Source organism: Lissotriton vulgaris, chromosome 7 (assembly GCF_964263255.1).
Source record: "Lissotriton vulgaris chromosome 7, aLisVul1.2, whole genome shotgun sequence".
Classification (NCBI taxonomy): domain Eukaryota; kingdom Metazoa; phylum Chordata; class Amphibia; order Caudata; family Salamandridae; genus Lissotriton; species Lissotriton vulgaris.
The window spans coordinates 1,010,859,857-1,010,879,036 of record NC_141695.1 but is presented as its reverse complement, the minus strand read 5'-3'; positions in this window follow the sequence as shown (position 1 = coordinate 1,010,879,036).

Genomic DNA, 19,180 nt, shown 5'->3' with positions numbered 1-19,180 from the left:
GCAAGTTATCATGTAGACTACGTTTTTCGTATTGCAGTTGGAAAACTGGCGTTGTTCCCATGTCGTGCCGTTTCTGAATGAAAGGTTTTTACTTCTCTGGGTTTGGTGGCAACAAATGCAATCTCCACAAGGGAAATGACCCTGTACACCAGTTACATTCAGTCTTGCCATCTGGTTTTCCCGTGGTCTAGTGTGGACCACGATGTCCTTTATGTTTTTGCCCCTCCGATGTGCATGCATCGGTTTCTCAAAGGTTAGGTCTCCACAGTTCAATATACCCCAGTGCTTATTGATGACCTTTGATACCTGGTTTGATATGGTGGAGTATGTTGTCACACAGATCGGCCTCTTATTTGCTTCTTTTTCTTGGAGATTTTCTTCTATGAGTGCCTCCCTGTGATTGTTCTTTGCGCGTTTCATCGCTTTTTCGATGGTTTTGGTGGGGTACTGCCTTTGCATGAGTTTAGTTTTTAAGTCTTTTGCTTGTCGATTGAATTCACTCAGTTCTGTGCAGTTCCTCCGTAGTCTCAGAAATTGCCCATATGGCAGATTTTCCCTTAGATGTCTGGGGTGGAAACTGTCGTAACGTAACAAACAATTCCTGGAGGTGGGCTTAAAATGGGTGGTGCTTTTTAGTCTTCCATCCTCACTGTAAATGTTTAAGTCTAGGAAAACCATCGATGTGTTTGAAACGGTGCTGGTGAATTTTAGATACTCATTCTGGTTGTTTAGCCAGTTCACAAAATCCATGGCGCTGTTGACGTCACCGTTCCAGATGATGAGAATGTCATCTATGTACCGTTTCCAGGTGTCAATCTGGGAACGGTAGGGGTTACTTTCATGTAGAATTTTTTGTTCCTCTAGGTGATGGACGTATAGTCCTGCCACCTAGAGGAACAAAAAAGCCCATGTGCCTTGAGCATTCCAGGAATGACGCCGAATAACGCCACCGTATCTGGGACAGAAGCCGATTTCTTGCAATTAATCCCACTTCAGCGGGGACTGCAGTCCAGCACCACTAGCCCACTGGGGTTTGATTTGGCGAATTTATGAACATTGGCACGGCATCTCACTGAAGAAATACCGGGACCACATCACCCAACATGCCACTGCTGTGGCCACGCCCATCTGGGCGGGGATTTTATTCAAATGGTGCCAAAAACTGCTGTGACATTGTTTGTGCATCCAGTGCCTTTGATAAAGTGTAACATACACGAAACGCGTCAGGGGCAGCTGGAACCTAAACTTGTGATGCTGAGCAGTTCATCCTCGCTGTAGTTGCAATAAACAAGAGTTGGCAATGGACCTACTTGTCAATGGGCTCTCTATTCAGCAGGCAAGTTCTTTGGATGGTATGCGGCGTTTGCCTGAGCCGCGGAGCAAGCCCATGTGCCTTGAGCATTCCAGGAGTGGCGCCGAATGACGCTACCGTATCTGGGACAGAAGCCAATTTCTTTCAATTAATTCCACTTCAGCGGGGACTGGAGCCCAGCACCACTAGCCCACTGGGGTTTGATTTGGCGAATTTATGAACATTGACACGGCATCTCACTGAAGAAATACCGGGACCACATCACCCAACATGCCACTGCTTTGGCCACGCCCATCTGGGCGGGGATTTTATTCAAATGGTGCCGAAAACTGCTGTGACATTGTTTGTGCATCCAGTGCCTTTGATAAAGTGTAACATACACGAAACGCGTCAGGCGCAGCTGGAACCTAACCTTGTGATGCTGAGCAGTTCATCCTCGCTGTATTTGCAATAAACAAGAGTTGGCAATGGACTTACTTGTCAATGGGCTCTCTATTCAGCAGGCAAGTTCTTTGGATGGTATGCGGTGTTTGCCTGAGCCGCGGAGCAAGCCCATCTGCTTTGAGCATTCCAGGAGTGACGCCGAATGACGCCACCGTATCTGGGACAGAAGCCGATTTCTTGCAATTAATCCCACTTCAGCGGGGACTCAGCCCAGCACCACTAGCCCACTGGGGTATGATTTGGCGAATTTATGAACATTGACACGGCATCTCACTGAAGAAATACCGGGACCAAATCACCCAACATGCCACTGCTGTGGCCACGCCCATCTGGGCGGGGATTTTATTCAAATGGTGCCGAAAACTTCTGTGACATTGTTTGTGCATCCAGTGCCTTTGATAAAGTGTAACATACACGAAACGCATCAGGCGCAGCTGGAACCTAACCTTGTGATGCTGAGCAGTTCATCCTCGCTGTATTTGCAATAAACAAGAGGTGGCAATGGACCTACCTGTCAATGGGCTCTCTCTTCAGCAGGCAAGTTCTTTGGATGGTATGCAGCGTTTGCCTGAGCCGCGGAGCAAGCCCATGTGCCTTGAGCATTCCAGGAGTGACGCCGAATGACGCCACCGTATCTGGGACAAAAGCCGATTTCTTGCAATTAATCCCACTTCAGCAGGGACTGCAGCCCAGCACCACTAGCCCACTGGGGTTTGATTTGGCGGATTTATGAACATTGACACGGCATCTCACTGAAGAAATACCGGGACCACATCACCCAACATGCCACTGCTGTGGCCACGCCCATCTGGGCGGGGATTTTATTCAAATGGTGCCGAAAACTGCTGTGACATTGTTTGTGCATCCAGTGCCTTTGATAAAGTGTAACATACACGAAACGCGTCAGGCGCAGCTGGAACCTAACCTTGGGATGCTGAGCAGTGCATCCTCGCTGTATTTGCAATAAACAAGAGTTGGCAATGGACCTACCTGTCAATGGGCTCTCTATTCAGCAGGCAAGTTCTTTGGATATATATATATATAAATGTATATATATATATAAATATATATATACACATCATCGTCGTGGGAGTGGCTGCAGTCCGTGGATGAGATGAAGGCTGGACATTTTAACCTTCGCTCACACCCCTTCTTCCTACACTTTCACCCGGCGCTGAAGAGGCTAAGAACGCCGAAATGCATCCGCCACCATGGGTGCCAGAACTCTACTCTGTGTGGCTAAGCTGATTAAAAGCGCTTCCGAAAACCTCCTCAAGTGTGGCCTTTTCTCTTTCTGTGAAGGAGTCTGTTCGAGATATTTACCAGCGTGGTCACCAGCGACGCGCACAAAAGGCTCCCGCTTTCTTCAGAGGCCCTGTTTTTGCTGGACTACTGCTTGCAGTCGTTTCTACTCCGGGATACCGGAATTCTACAGGGTCCCCACAGATCACCGGAAGAAGTATGACGGTATTGTTGCCACTGAGCAGCACGTCGGACTTGGAATCTGCCATGTCCCCCGCCAGAAAGGATTCCGTTGTGAAGTGGTGAAAGCGGATTGGGGACTGGAGGAAGCTCCGCTGCCCAATTGTGTTTGTTGAACTTTGGGGGCTATTCACTGACATTGCAGCACAGACATTTTTCCCACTTCGTTTGCGATACTTACCAGGATCTTGCTGTTGCATGCTGGAACCTGTAGGCGCTGGGGCTCCAGCTGACCACAGGAAGTATATGCAGGGTGACATCATCGTCGTGGGAGTGGCTGCAGTCCGTGGATGAGATGAAGGCTGGACATTTTAACCTTCGCTCACACCCCTTCTTCCTACACTTTCACCCGGCGCTGAAGAGGCTAAGAACGCCGAAATGCATCCGCCACCATGGGTGCCAGAACTCTACTCTGTGTGGGCAAGCTGATTAAAAGCGCTTCCGAAAACCTCCTCAAGTGTGGCCTTTTCTCTTTCTGTGAAGGAGTCTGTTCGAGATATATATATATATATATATATATATATATATATATATATATATATATATATATACATATATATATATATATGAATCCACAATCCTGAGGTGCCAGCAACCACGCACAGACACGAACCAGGTACAGACCACAAACGAGGATTTAAAGGTGAATAGAGTGCTTTATTCCATCGATGGGGACGGCAACATAACGCGTTTCATCCGGGAAATCCGGGAGATCATATATATATATATATATATATATATATATATATATATATATATATATATATATATATATATGTTTTTTTTCAACCAAACACCCTTGCTCTCAAGTGGGCACTCAACACTGTTCCCCACCTTCCGGTGTCATGTACCTCGCTGCAGCTCGCATTTCGTTTCATCCATCACTCTGCAATTCTCGACACATTTCGAGGCAATGTGCGTCTTAGTCATGGGCTGACACAAGGGCACAGACAAACTTCTCCTGTTTGTTTCATTATTATTTATTGGATGAAAATGCCTTTAGTGGGCGTGGCTTCTTGTAAATGCCGAATTGCATGATGGTTCTTGCAGTTTAAACAGGTAAGGTTAGTATTTTCCTTTAGTAGGCTCCGTGCTTTTGTGTAATTTCCAGCGAATTAGTCCTTTAGTAGGAAAGGATTATTCGAATTGCGAGTAGATTAACGCAATGGAACAGCGTGCTTCTTAGACAAGAGTCATTGTCCTGCCACATCCTTTCTCTTTGATCAGAAATGGTGCTCCTCTTGTTCCCGGGTATATTATCTACTGGCGATAGCCAGTAGGTAGATATAGTTAGGACCTATTTTCCAAAGGAAATCCGCAACATTCTATTTAGAATAACTTTGTCGCCGATTGACGAATCTTTGTGACATTTTCAAAACTTACGGCTAGCTCCGGTACGCTCCTCTCCTAAAAAATTCACAGCGATTCGTCAAGCGGGGGCCGAGAAAAAAGGGGGGTCCCAAAACACGTTTACCCCATGCAATTTCCCATTGGACCTTTAGCCGCAGCTACAGCCCAAATTGATGAACGGAATTACACCAAATTTGGCAAAGAGGTAGTCCTTAGTTTAGACTCGTGCCTTTTGCTTAAATGATGTAAATCCATTCAGTAGTTCCTGAGAAAATGACATTTAAAAGTACATACATCTATGGCCGTGTACCCTAAGCGCAGCCTAAGCGCACCCTGTCGTGCAAGAGCTGTATTCTAATTTGCTGTCAACACTCCAAATCAGGAAGTGTTGTCAGCTATCTGGTGCCTCGGTAGAACTGAGGCACAAGAAACTCCTCAAAAAACCTTGCAAAACATGAAAAGGGGCAGGGTAGAAACACCTTGACCCCCTAGGCCTGCTCAGGGGGTCCCACAAGGACCCCCTGAGCAAGCCTAGGGAGGATGCGCAGGAGGCGCGCATCCTGCCGATAAAAAAAAAATGATGCGCGGGCTCCAGTGCTTAATTGGTATTTAGCCCCTGGGGGGCCAACACCTGGGGGCAATGGATTATGTGTAAAGGGGCGCTCAGAGGAGGAAAATCCCTTGGAGTACTAGGTGCCAGAGCCTGGAATAAACTCCCACTCCAACTGCGTCAGATTCCATCAGAGAGCCTCTTTCGGAAGGCTCTAAAAACATGGATTTTTCAACTTACAGACACAGCCTGTTTAGCTCTAGTCTAAACCCCACCCCCTGATTCACCAGACACTATCCCACTGAGTCCTCTCCGGCTCACTGGTCTATCACCTCTTGGACACGAGTGGTCAGCGCCAAGATGCTCCATGGAGTGTAAGTTGCGCTTTATAAAAATAAAATTACATTACATTACAGAGGGGCCCCCAGTCCCGGGGCCCGCCACTCCTCGGGGCTACAAAAAATTGGGTGTGGGGGGCTATAATGCCCCCCCAGCCCCAGGGACCGCCACCCCCAGGGGCTTCTACCAAATGTGGGTGGGGGCCCACGCGGCCCCCCTCCTGGAGCTTTGTACAGGCCCTGGGTACCGGCACCCCCCAAGGCCGGCTCATGCAGTGTCCCGGGGTGCCCACCCCCGGGACACTGCTGTTTGTAATAGCAGGGCGGGAGCCTTGCGGCTCCCACCCTGCCATTGCAAACTGCTTTGCTTCATTGAAGCGAGAGCAGGGAAATCTGCTCTCGCTACAATGAAGCAAAGCAGATTGCTTTTCCATATGGGGAGCAGCATGTTAGCTGCTCCCATTGTGAAAAAGCAATGCCGGCTCCCGCAGGAGGCGTGGAGCCAGCTGGGACCGTGGGGGGATAGGGGACCTCCCCACAGTTCCCAACGAGAGGCCAGGCCCCGGGGGATGGGGTCCCTGGGGCCATAAGTGGCCTGGGAGGGGGACCACGAGCTCCCGCTCCTCATTAAGAATAAATTAATAAATAAATCATTGGCTGGCCCCGGGGGTGGGGTCCCTGGGGCCTTAAGTGGCCTGAGGAGGGGGCAACACAGCCCCCTCTGTAAAAATATTGAAAAATGTGGCCATGCCCCGGAGTATTGTGTCCCCGGGCATGGAATTGGCCACAGGAGGAGGGCCACATGGCCCCCTTCTCGGAAAATAAATGTTTTTAATTTTCATTTGGGGATGAGGCCCTGGGCCCCCAAAAAAGTAAAAAAATACGCAAATGTCACCAGGCCCGCCCCCTCAAAAACACACACTCTGCAAACGTGCCCTGCGGCGCGTTTTAAATTGTGGAATTAATTCCCCTTCAATACTGGGGGTCCCTGGGGGCCAACTAGCTCACCAGGTTCCTCCAGTAAGCGCCAAAGGGCTGCATTACAGAGAGGTGCTACAGGCCACACTCCTTTTTACACCTCTCTTTCCATAGGATATCATTGCCTGCTTTTTGCTGGAAAAGTTTCTAAGTGTCGATTTTTGAAATGTAAACATATTCCTCTACAATCATCCGGACTATGAATTCTGATTTACTCACCTGTTATCAGGAGTGACCTCAGTGCTGCAACTTTGAGCCCAGTACTGATCATGAAAAGTAATTCTAACCGTACTTACCAGTAACTTGAATTTCCTTCCATAGGCTAACATTGACTGCTTTCACTTGGAAATTCTTCTAAGTATGGAGTTTTTGAACTTTAAAATATTCCTATAAAATCAGCAGAACTACGAATTCCAATTTACTCACCTGTTATCGTATCAGGAGTGACCTCAGTGCTGCATCTTTGAGCCCAGTACTGATCCTGAAATTTTTTTTTAACCGTATTTACCAGTTACTTGAATTTCCTTCAATAGGCTAACATAGACTGCTTTCATTTGGAAATTCTTCTGTGTGTGGAGTTTTGGAACTTTAAAATATTCACCGAAAATTATCCGAACAACGAATTCCGATTTACTCACCTGTTATCAGGAAAGAACCCAGTGCTGCATCTTTTAGCCCAGCACTGACCCTGAGAAGTAATTCAAACCATACTTACCAGTAACTCGTATTTCCTTCCATAGGAATCCATTATCTTGTTTTCACCAGTAAAGATTCAAAGGAGTCCATTACGATGTCGGGCGTATTTCCTCCGCCAGGCTGGCGGTGGCCACCACCAGCCTGGCGGAGGGAATCCGCCCGACATCTTTTGCCCAATTCCCCCCTGCCATATTAGGATGGCGGAGGGGACCGTGGCGGTGTGAAACACCGCCTACCTGTTTCCCGCCCCGGTCGCCTTGCGGCCGGGGCGGAAAATAATTAATATGGAGGTGGTGTCTGTTAGACACCGCCCGCCATATTACAATGGGCTTTTGCTGATGCTTTTCCGTGGCGGCAATGCCGCCACGGAAAGGCATGCAGCGACTCCCTGCGGGGGCCCCTTGCGGGCCCCCTGGGAGTCCGTGGCTTGGGGGATGCACATGGGGGGTACCTATGTGCTCCGCCCGCCGCAATGGTACATATACATTATGCTCCCGCCTGTGTGGCGGGCGCATCCTAATGCCCTGATCGGAACCCCTGCCCTTATGGCGGGCGGTCCCGGGTCCCGGGTCCCGGTATGATGGCGGGCAGACTAAGTCCGCCCGTTATCATAATGACCCCCTAAGTGTCTATTATCACAAACCAAAAACATTCCTAAAAAATCGCCTGTATTACTTAAAAGCCTTCTTTTAACTGTTTACAGGAGATGCACCAGTGCTGGATTCAGGATCCACCACTGAGTAAGAAAAAGTAACAATAACACTACTTACCTGCTAAGTGAATTTTCTGCCATAGAATAACATTGGTGATTCTATGTGAAAACATTTCAACTTTTTAAAATACAATAATACTCCTTAAAAATCACTACTTTAACCAAAACACTTATACTCAACTGTTTACAGGAGATGTCCAAGGACTGAATCTAGGATCCAGTGCTGTGGTTAGTAATCCATAAAGTAACTAATTGCATTTGACTAGAAATTCACATTGAGCTCAATGTTGCATCGTGTTTGAAGTTGTGTTGCCCATTGCAACAACTTTAACTACTGTACTTAAAAGTCTATTGCATATTTGCAAAGTATTTAAACTAAAGTAATTCATTCTGAGAAAGTATATTTTATATTGTAATGTATAATGTAATTAAAAAATAAAATATCTAAAAATAAAGAGTTGAAAAAATGTAGTAACAATTAATACATGAAATTGTCATTTACAAAACCTTTGAAATTCACTGAATAAAAGTATAGGTTTGAGACGTTATAGTTAGGGATTAGCATTTAAAAAAACTTTGAATTTAAATTAAAAACATATGTTTCAGGCCTGATATAGTTAGGTATTAGCATTTAAAAAACCTTACAAGTTCACTGATAAAAACATAGGTTTTAGGGGTGGTATAGTTAGCTGGACATTTCACTCATACAAATTAAAACCATTGAAATTCCTCTGATAAAGTTAGTTGTATTAACTACATCTTGCGTGCCCGCAATCCACTGCTGATGATGTCACATATTACATCGTTCATGACATGGTCAGTGAATCACTGATGACATCTCAAATGACATCACTAATGACATCACTGATGACATCATCCAAGTGACAATCAGATACACCTCATCATACACTAGTATAACCTTTCATCACTCACTGTAAAATACAGAGTGCCATATTTGAAACCATTGACACACCAATACATGTTTCTAAACACCCACTCGGTGATCCTAGATCTATACATACATCTAATCAGTTACGTATAGATTCACTCATACATGCTGTCAATGATCAATAGAACACTATCAAATATACTTATACACCTATATCAACATTACACACCAGCACACATCCTAATCACTTATGAAGGTTTCCTACTCACTTATGCAAACAATGGATCATACTTACTTTTACTTAGCTACACACTTATACAAACATAATTTCATCTATTCCTATAGATAGTAACTCATACTTAGTGTGTTATAAAATCACTATTACAATTATACAGTAATCCATACAGCTGACATATACACTGGCTTTTATTTTTCTAGTTTGTTGGACATTTACCAGTGAGACATATATTTGCTCATCACCACACCCATAAAGATATTCACTCGCCCAAACATCTATTATAACATGTAGTTTTAACTTCATATACCTACTGAATCAACTATTCACACATCTTTGGGCTGTCACATACCACCCACCGAACCACACACACATTCACTCTCCCATACAAATACTCAGTTAACTAATCAATAACTAATATAGACTATCACATAGCTACTAACCAACTGGTGCCACAGTTTACACAACAACTGACAAAGTGATACAGATATTCACACAGTTTAGTCACTATCCAATATATTTAGTGAGGCACTGTAAATTAGTCAAGTAAACAGTCAATCACACTGCTACTAAATCCTCCATCCAGATATTTATAGCACTCATTCTTCAATGCAAATTATATATATATATATATATATATATATATATATATATACATATATATATATATATATATATATATATATATATATATATATATAAAAATATATATATATATTATATATATATATATATATATATATATATATATACATATATATATATATATATATCCCTTTCAAAATAGCTCCTACAGATCTCAAGGGCCTGTGGACAGGTAGTGCGTTATGCTGGCGGAGCAAGCCTCACAATTTACATGAATCAAATTCCAAGTAAAAAGCATACTTAGGTTTGGTTATGCTCAGTATATGAATTTACTTCCAGTTACTCATACATCCTCAGTGTGACAATGTGAATTTCCACGGCAGACATCTTAGAATATGTTACATTACATGTATTCAGAGCCTGGTGGAATGTTGAATAGCAAAAGAAATGAAAGTACAAGTCTAATTCCTTGTACGGTTAAACAAAAATATAAATACCTGCTGTTGGCCAATTTTCCCTGTCCCGAAATGATCAGATGGAAATAGGTCATAGCCCTAGTGGCTAACCTTTCACAATGCTCAATCATAAAAACGAGTAATCGGATCAAATGTACTAAGTAGTATTAGGAAATATAAGTGCCCAGTGGCTATAATGTACATTCTAGTAAGAATTAAAAAGGAAACATATTATACAATATGAGTAATCATGAGTATATGCTAAGTGGCTGTTACCAAAAGAGAGGGAAATCTACAGAAAATCACATGAAGCATGACAAATATATTTATACAATTCAAATGGTCATATTCAAATGCCATTGCATGATCAGAGATGTTCGGTACACCAGTCATAATTCTACACCTCTCAAAGAAAATTACAGGTTATGAGAAAACTCTATATACATCAAACCAATAAAGTGAACAGTCTAATATGTTGTGAAATCTCCCACCAGGAAGATGTGATTCTGAAGAAAAGGGTAGGGACTAATCCTGGGCGAAGTACTACCCTACACTTGCGTAGTTTGTGAAGTTTGCACTACTTTGCACTACGCGAATTGCACGTAGTACAGTGCAAACACGTGTAGTGGTCATTTTTTGCTTGCTCGCGGTCCTCAACGTCAAGTTGGCGACTGCGAGCGAGAAAAATTACATCCCGTTGTGACTTTTTCCATGTTCGCGATCAGCAACATCAAGTTGCCGATCACGAGCGGGGAAAATAAACCTCCCGGTGAAATTCTCAACCCGGGGAGGTCAGGTTTCTCATTGCGAGTGGTCGCGTATGCGCGCGACGGCTTGTGATAAGAAACTACCAGTCTGCGTTGAGAAAGCTGCTGCTCGATAGAAATCTACTCAGAAAACGACTACTTGCACTGTGCAAGATGCGGTTTGCTCTGATTGCACAGTACGGACAAGCATCCGGCACAGTGCAATCAGTGCGAACAGCATTTTGAAGAGTGCACTACTAAGTTCACGTAGCTACGCGTAGCTCCCATAGTGCGAAGTGCACTTCACGTAGCTACTCATAGCGCTACTACGCGAACTACGTCCAGGGTTAGTAGGGACCCTTGTCGATCCCTCCAACCAAGAGTAGGCTCCTTCCTTTCCTCCTGTAATAAAAATAGACAAAAGTCAGGTTTAAAAACATCCAGAGCAGTTGAAATTACTACTTACTATTTACAAAATACAACACATCATGACCCTACATATATGATGACAGATAATGGCATAGGTGTTGCACATGTTCAGAATAGTGCTGATGTTACATTTCAATTTCTGCACATGTATACACTAGAATTCAAGTTTGCAAGTTTCTTGCCCTTCTAATAACACATTATTGAATTAGTTTCTGTGTAACTATATTCCTAGTTTTTTATCCAAATTATGCCTCCCCGGGTTCTTTGTTTCTAAATCCAGGATGTACCTCGATTCTCTCTGTCTCAGTTGGAGAACCCTGTTTCCTCCTTTTGAGTTATGTGCTATTTGTTTAATGGTAAAGTACCTCAATAGGGAGCTGTTGGATAGATGGTATTCATGAAAATGCCTTGCTATGGAGTAATGCATGTCTCTCTTGGTTATTGGTTATTGCTCTCATGTGCTGAAGTATTCTTTTCTTTGCCTTTAGAGTGGTGATCCCAATGTATCTGAGATCGAATGTGCATTCCAAAATGTAAATTACATACGTAGAACTGCATGTGAGGAATTGGGTGATGGTTTTAAGGTGTTTTAAGGTAATGTCTCCTTTCACAAGAATGTCACGGAAACAATGTCCTATAGGTGACCCTTGCACGCACTTGTATGTTTTGTCCTATTATTGAGTCACTTGTCAGTATGTTAGTGAGAATTTTGAAAATACCCTCCGAATCGGCATTGTAAGTGAGAATGACCCTAGAGGAGCTTTCATTAGCGTCTGTTCTTAGTTCATCCGGTCTCTCTTCTAGTTCCACTTCTGGGGACCTTACTCGCTTTTTCTATTGCTTTGTCAAGAACATATATAGTGTCATGTGATCAAGCCACTGTGAGTGGCGAAACGCGTAATGGCCGACGAATAAAGAGCTGAGAAATACCTTTGAAGTTTGGGTCCGTGTCTGCTTGCCTACGTACATTGCGCTGCAGCGGCTGTGAAGCAGTTCCTTGGATTTATATATATATATATATATATATATATATCCACAAACACAGGACCCCGTTTGAAAATAGAGCCAAACGAAGGTAAGTATAAGACCTGCTTTTATTGGAAGGCAGCCTGCCAGCAGGAACCATCAGGGCAGCAATAGTCAATAGTTATCGCCAGACGCGTTTCAGGAATGATCCTTTCTTCTGTGGTGTTTTAGGCAAAGGTGGCTTGAAGCGCTTATAAAGACACACAAGTTAATTGTATCACCCGCCCATTAAGCGTGGCCTCTTGCAAGGAATTGTGGGTGATGTAGTGTTCCTCTGATCTTCCCAGTGGGTGCGCCTCCAACCACCTTACAATTAAGCATAGGCGAATTTTGCGAATTCGCAATGCGCAAATTTGCGAATTTGCAATCTGCAAAATTAGTGAATTCGTTCGAATTTGCGGATTTTTTTGTTTTGCGAGATCGCGGGTGTTTGCGGGGCACTTTGCGTATTCGCGGGTGTTTGCGAGGCGCTTTGCGTTTTCGCAGGTTTTTTTTTTTGCCTGGTTAATCACTGCCACCCTCTCATTTTTTATGCCCATCTGCCCTCTGTACCACTCGTTTCTGTGCCCTTCTGCCCTCTGCCCAACTCATTTTTTGTCCCCTTCTGCCCTTTGTCCCACTTTTGTGCCCTTCTGCCCTCAGCCCCACTTAGAATGGCGCCGGCATGCTGCCAGCGCCATTCTTAAATAGCTACAAATAGCTTCAACAGGAAGCACTAATAGATAAAGTAAAGCAGGTGCTCGAGTTGAAGGTCAAATTAAGTTACACAATCATTAATCACCCCAAGTTTGGGGTGATTAATGATTGTGTAACTGAATTTGAGCAGCACCTGCTTTACTTTATCTATTAGAGCTTCCTGTTGAAGCTGACTTTTGTAACAATTTTAGAATAGCTCTGGCAGCTTGCCGGCGCCATTCTAAAAGAGTTACAAAAGTCAGCTTGAACTTTTGACCCAATCCGTTCCGCTTGCGGATTTTGCGGGTAATTCGCGAATCTCGCGGATTGCAAATTTACCAAAAATCCGCAAAATCCGTGAGCGGAACGGATTTTCCGCCCATGCTTACTTACAATCACAGCCTTTTTAAAATTGCAAATGTCCATGGCAGGACCTGCCCCGCTTTGTGTGCTGCCGACCGGAGCCTTCAAACTGGCTTTCTCCTGCACAGGCTCCAGTTTGCCCTCATTCTAGTGAACTATAACGGTGGAATTTCAATGGTTTTGTATGAGTGAAATGTCCAGCTAACTATAACATGTGAGAAACCTAAGGTTTTTCAGTGAATTTCTAAGGTTTTTTAAATGCTAATTTTTAACTATAACGTGTGTGAAACCTATATTTTTTTCAGTGAATTTCTAAGGTTTTTTAAATGCTAATTTGTAACTATAACACGGGTGAAACCTATGATTTTTCAGTGAATTTCTAAGGTTTTGTAAATGATAATTTTTAAATGTATTAATTGTTATTTTTTTATACTCATTTACTACATTATTTTAAATTATTTATTTTTTATCATTTTACTTTTTAAATTACTTTACATATTTTTTACATGAATTGAAAAATAAGTGTTTTAAAAAATATTGAAATTGTAATATATATATTTTTTTATTTATATATATTTTATATAGCAGGCAATGATATCCTACGGAAGAAAATTCAAGCTACTGGTAAATACAGTTAGATTTACTTTTCAAGAACAGTGGTGAACTGAAAGATGCACCCCTGAGATCTCTGAAAACAGGTGAGTAAATCAGAATTCGTAGTTCGGCTAATTTTTGAGGAATTTTTTAAAGTTCCAAAACTCTACACTTTCAAGTGAAACGTGTCAATGTTACCCTATGGAAGGAAATTCAAGTTACTGTAACTACGATTAGAATTACTTTTCAGGATCAGTAGTGGGCTAACAGATGCAGCAATGAGAATTCTCCTGATAACAGGTGAGTAAATAGGAATTCGTAGTTCGGCTGATTTTACAGGAATTTTTTAAACTTCCATAACTCAACACTTACAAAAATTTCCAAGTGAAACCAGTCAATGTTAGCCTATGGAAGGACATTGTAGTTACTGTAACTACGATTAGAATCTTTTTTCAGGATCAGAAGTGGGCTGAAAGATGCAGCGCTGAGGTCTCTCCTGATAACAGGTGAGTAAATCACAATTCGTAGTTCGACTGATTTTAGAGCAATTTTTTAAAGTTCCAAAACACCACACTTAGAAGAATTTCCAAGTAAAACATGTCAATGTTAGCCTATGGAAGGAAATTCAAGTTACTGTAACTACTATTAAAATTACTTTTCAGGATCATTAGTGGGCTCAAAGATGCAAAACTGCCGTCTCTCGTGATAAATTGGAATTCGTAGTTCGGCTGATTTTACAGGAATTTTTTTAAGTTCCAAATCTTCACACTTAGAAGAATTTCCAAGTAAAACATGTCAATGTTAGCCTATGGAAGGAAATTCAAGTTACTGTAAGTATGGTTACATTTACTTTTCAGGGTCCGTCCTGGGCTCAAAGATGCAGCACTGGCGTCTCTCGTGATAACAGGTGAGTAAATCGGAATTCGTAGTTCGGCTCATTTTACAGGAATTTTTTTAAGTTCCAAAACTCCACATTTAGAAAAATTTCCATGTGAAACCAGTCAATGTTTGCCTATGGAAGGAAATTCAAGTTACTGTAAGTATGGTTACATTTACTTTTCAGGGTCGGACCTGGGATCAAGATGCAGCACTGACGTCTCTCGTGATAACAGGTGAGTAAATTGGAATTCGTACTTTGGCTGATTTTAGAGGAATATGTTGCTCAATGGTGAAGGAAGGGGGCGGGGCCTGAGGACACATGTGTGCAAACACGCCCTGTGGCGCGTTTTAGGTTGGGGAATATATTCCTCTTCAATCCTGAGGTCACCTGTGAGCCAACTAGCCCATCAGGTACCTCCAGTTTGCGCCAGGGAGCTGCGTTGCAGAGAGGTGTTTAGAGAGCACCCCCCCTTTTTACAACACTCTGTAACATAGCTCCGTGGCACTTACTAGAGGTACCCGTTGGACTAGTTGGCCCCTAGCGGACCTCTGGATTGAAGAGGAATATATTCCCCAACCAAAAATACACCACGGGGCGTGTTTGCACACATGTCACCTCAAGCCCCGCCCCCTACCTTCACCACTGTGCAAACATGCCCCGTAATGCATTTTATGTTGGGGGATTAAGTCCCCTTGCATACTGGAAGTCCCTGGTGGCCAACTAACCCACCAGGAACCTCCACTATGCGCCAGGGGTCTGCATTGCAGAGAGTGTAAAAAGGCCATGCCCCTTTTTACACCTCTCTGCAATGCAGCCCCCTGGTGCGTTTGAAGAGGGGGAATTAATTCCCTTCGTATACTGGGGATCACTGGGGGCCAACTAGTCCACCAGGAACCTCCAGTGTGCGCCAGGGGGCTGCGTTGCAGAGAGGTGTAAAGAGGCCACGCCCCTTTTTACACCTCTCCGCAACGCAGCCCCCTGGCACTTTTTCAGAGGGGGAAGTAATTCCCCTCACATACTGGGGGTCCCTGGGGGCCAACTAGCCCACCAGCAACCTCCAGTATGCGCCAGGGGGTTCCATTGCAGAGAGGTGTAAAAAGGGGCGTGACATCTATACATGTCTCTGCAAGGGAGCCCCCTGGCCCATACTGGAGGCTCCTGGTGGGCTGGTTGGCCCCCAGGGACCCCAGTATGCGAGGATAATGACTTCCCCCTCTGCAAACGCGCCCCCTGGTGCAGGGAGGGGGCGTGGCCTCCTCCCGATCCCGTAATAAAAAAAAAAAACATCTTTTAAGAAGGGGGGCTGTATAGCCCCCCTTCTTTTTCTTTTTTTTGGCCCTGGGGACCCTATCACCCAGGGCCTGCCCCCAATTTTTATTATTAATATTTTTGAAAATCGGGAAGGGGCCACGTGGCCCCCCTCCTGTGGCTTTTTCGGCCCCGGGGACCCCATCCCCCGGGGCATGGCCAACTTTATTATTTATATTTTTTGGGAGTGGGGCTACATAGCCCCCTCCTATACTACCTTAAATCCCCGGGGACTCCATCCCCCAGGGCCGGCCTTTTTTATTATTTTTATTTTTTGGAAGGGGGGCCGCGAGGGGACTCCATCCCCTGGGGCTTGGCCTTCCTCGTTGGGGGCCGTGGGGGGGTCCCCAAGCCCCCCACGGTCCCTGCCAGCTCCCCGCATCCTGCGGGAGCCGGCATTGCTTTTCTGTACGGGGAGCAGCAGTTTTACAGAGGCACAAGATGGCTGCCAACACTTCCTGGTTTGGAGTGTTGACAGACCGTTGACAGCCAATCAGCATGCAGCTCGTGCTTGGGAAGGTAAGCGTACCGTACGCTTACTGTACAGATTACAGTAAAGAGTATGGTAAGCTTCTATAGATATACTTATGATTTTACTTATGATTTTCTCACAAACTACTGAACGGATTTACACCATTCAACTAAAAGCGTGATCTGCGGACAGAACTCTACCTTTTTGTCAAGTTTGGTGCAATTCCGTTCAGCCGTTCGGGCTGTAGCCCTGGCTAAAGGTCCTATGGGAAATTGCATGGGGAAAACACGTTTCACCCCTGAACTTTCAGGGACGGAGCGGAGCAGAGCAGGCCATTTTCTTGGAGAAATTTGCGAAGATTAGTTTACCGGCGCCAAAGTTATTCCATATAGAATGTTGCGGATTTCCTATGGAAACTAGCTTTAAACTATAATTACCTACTGGCAACCGCCAGTAGGTAATAGATATATATATATATTCACTGAAAAAACCATAGGTTTCACACCAGTTATAGTTAGCTGGAAATTTGTCACTGACCATGTCATGAGTGATGTAATATGTGAAGTCATCAGCAGTGCATTACACGCGCAAGTTATAGTGAGTCCAACAAACTATAACGTGGAATTTCAATAGTTTTACGTCAGTAAAATTTCCAGCTAACTATAACTGGTGTGAAACCTATGTTTTTTTCAGTGAATTTAATAGGTTTTTTAAATGCTAATTCCTAACTATAACTGGTGTGAAACCTATGTTTTTTTCAGTGAATTTCATAGGTTTTTTAAATGCTAATTCCTAACGATAACGGATGTGAAACCTATGGTTTTTTCGGTGAATTTCATAGGTTTTTTAAATGCTAATTCCTAACTATATATAAGGCCCCAAACCTATATTTTTTTCTTTGAATTTCAAAATTTTGTTAATAGAAAATGTCTATAGCTATAAAATGTAATATTTTTGAAAAAGAATGAATCCTATATTTTATTTGTATTTAAAACAATTTTTTTAATGTATATATTGTACATATATATATATATATATTTTTTTACCCTGGAGATCTCCCGGGGCGCGCCATGGAGAGCGTCCCGGAAAGCGTAGTCTTTTTAAGCGCCCCAGGGCGCGCTCCGGAGAGCGTCCCGTTAGCGCTATTGCCGCGAAGGAAAACATCATCGTGACGTATCGCGTAGCCACGTCCACGTGATACGCACGGCGTAAGCGCACCCGGAAGCACTCGTGCGAATACGATCGCGCAACGTAAACATGTGACGCGCATACGCGACGCGCCCGGGGGCGCGCCGCGTAAGCGCGTCGGTCATGTGACCTGAAAATAACACTTTTTATTGGTGCAGAACAGTTTTGGTTTCATTATGATGAAATCCCTGGTCTTGTGACCTGAAAATAACACTTCTCATTGGTTCAGGCCTTTTTTTTTTTTCAAATGATGAAAGACCCCACCTTTTTTCCTTATTCTGACTTTGTCCTTTGACTTAGGAAGACCTGTTTGGCAATCTTTCAGGTATATTTTTTACTTTGAAATTGCTTCAATCGCAGCAGCAGCTGGAGCATCTGCACCACCACCACCACAACCACCAAGAGGACCACCACAAGATTACATTGGTGGTCAACAAGAGGAGGGGAGGAGAAGATGGCTGCAAGAACACAATACCCAATACCAGTCAAAACCACACATTGTATGGGAGTTTTTTCGATTCCAGAGGGAAAAAAAAAGTAAATGCGGCCAAGGTGAATTGCCTAATCTGTGGCGTGGAACTTTCCAGGGGAAACCCTAATAAGAAATACTCTTTCGGAAACAACACCATGATTCGCCACATGCAGCGCAGGCATCCAATCAACTATTCTGCTGCAGAGATGAGGGAACTGGCCAGTAACCTTCCCCAATCTTCAAGCTCCACCTCCCAAAGAAATCAACCCACTCCAACGGGACCAGAGGCAAGGGAGACGATCCCTTGCATTCAGCCACGGTTTGCGGATTTCTGTATAACGTATACATTGTGGCAAGGGAAGCACACAAAACCAACTTCTGGAGAGAGCTAATGGTTGCGAGTTCTAAAAAGGACTCAAAGGGGTTCTGGGAACTGCTTAGAGCTAGGGACAAGCCCGCCGATTCACAATTGACTTGCAACATCACAGGGGAGGCTTGGTTTGCCCATTTTTCTAAGCTCTATTCCATTTCAACAGGCGCACTACAATCAAATATGGGTTTCTCGCATAGAGTGCCGGTTGCCAACACAATCAATGACCACCCTTTTGTTGCTAAGGAAGTCGAAGGGGCAATTAGGTGCCTTGTTGCCAACAAGGCTGCAGGCCCAGATGGCATCCCAGGTGATCTGTTACGGGTCAATACAGGGGTGTGGAGCAGACTTATTGCCTCACTCCTGAACGAGGCCGTGATGGGAGGCTGCCTTCCTGACTCCTGGAGGGGTGCAGAGGTCATCCCAATTTTCAAGAAAGGCTGTGGACACCAGTTGTTTGTACACGGAGGCACCATTGTCAAGGCAGCGTTTCTGAACTCTATCGAGCCCACACCTCGCCGCACCCGCTTCGCGGGTGCCGCATCGTCCAGTAGTGCGTGGGGCAGCGTCACCTAAAGGAGAGGAGCGGTAAGGCGGTTCCGGGCGAGAGGCTTCAGCGGGGCTGCGAGCG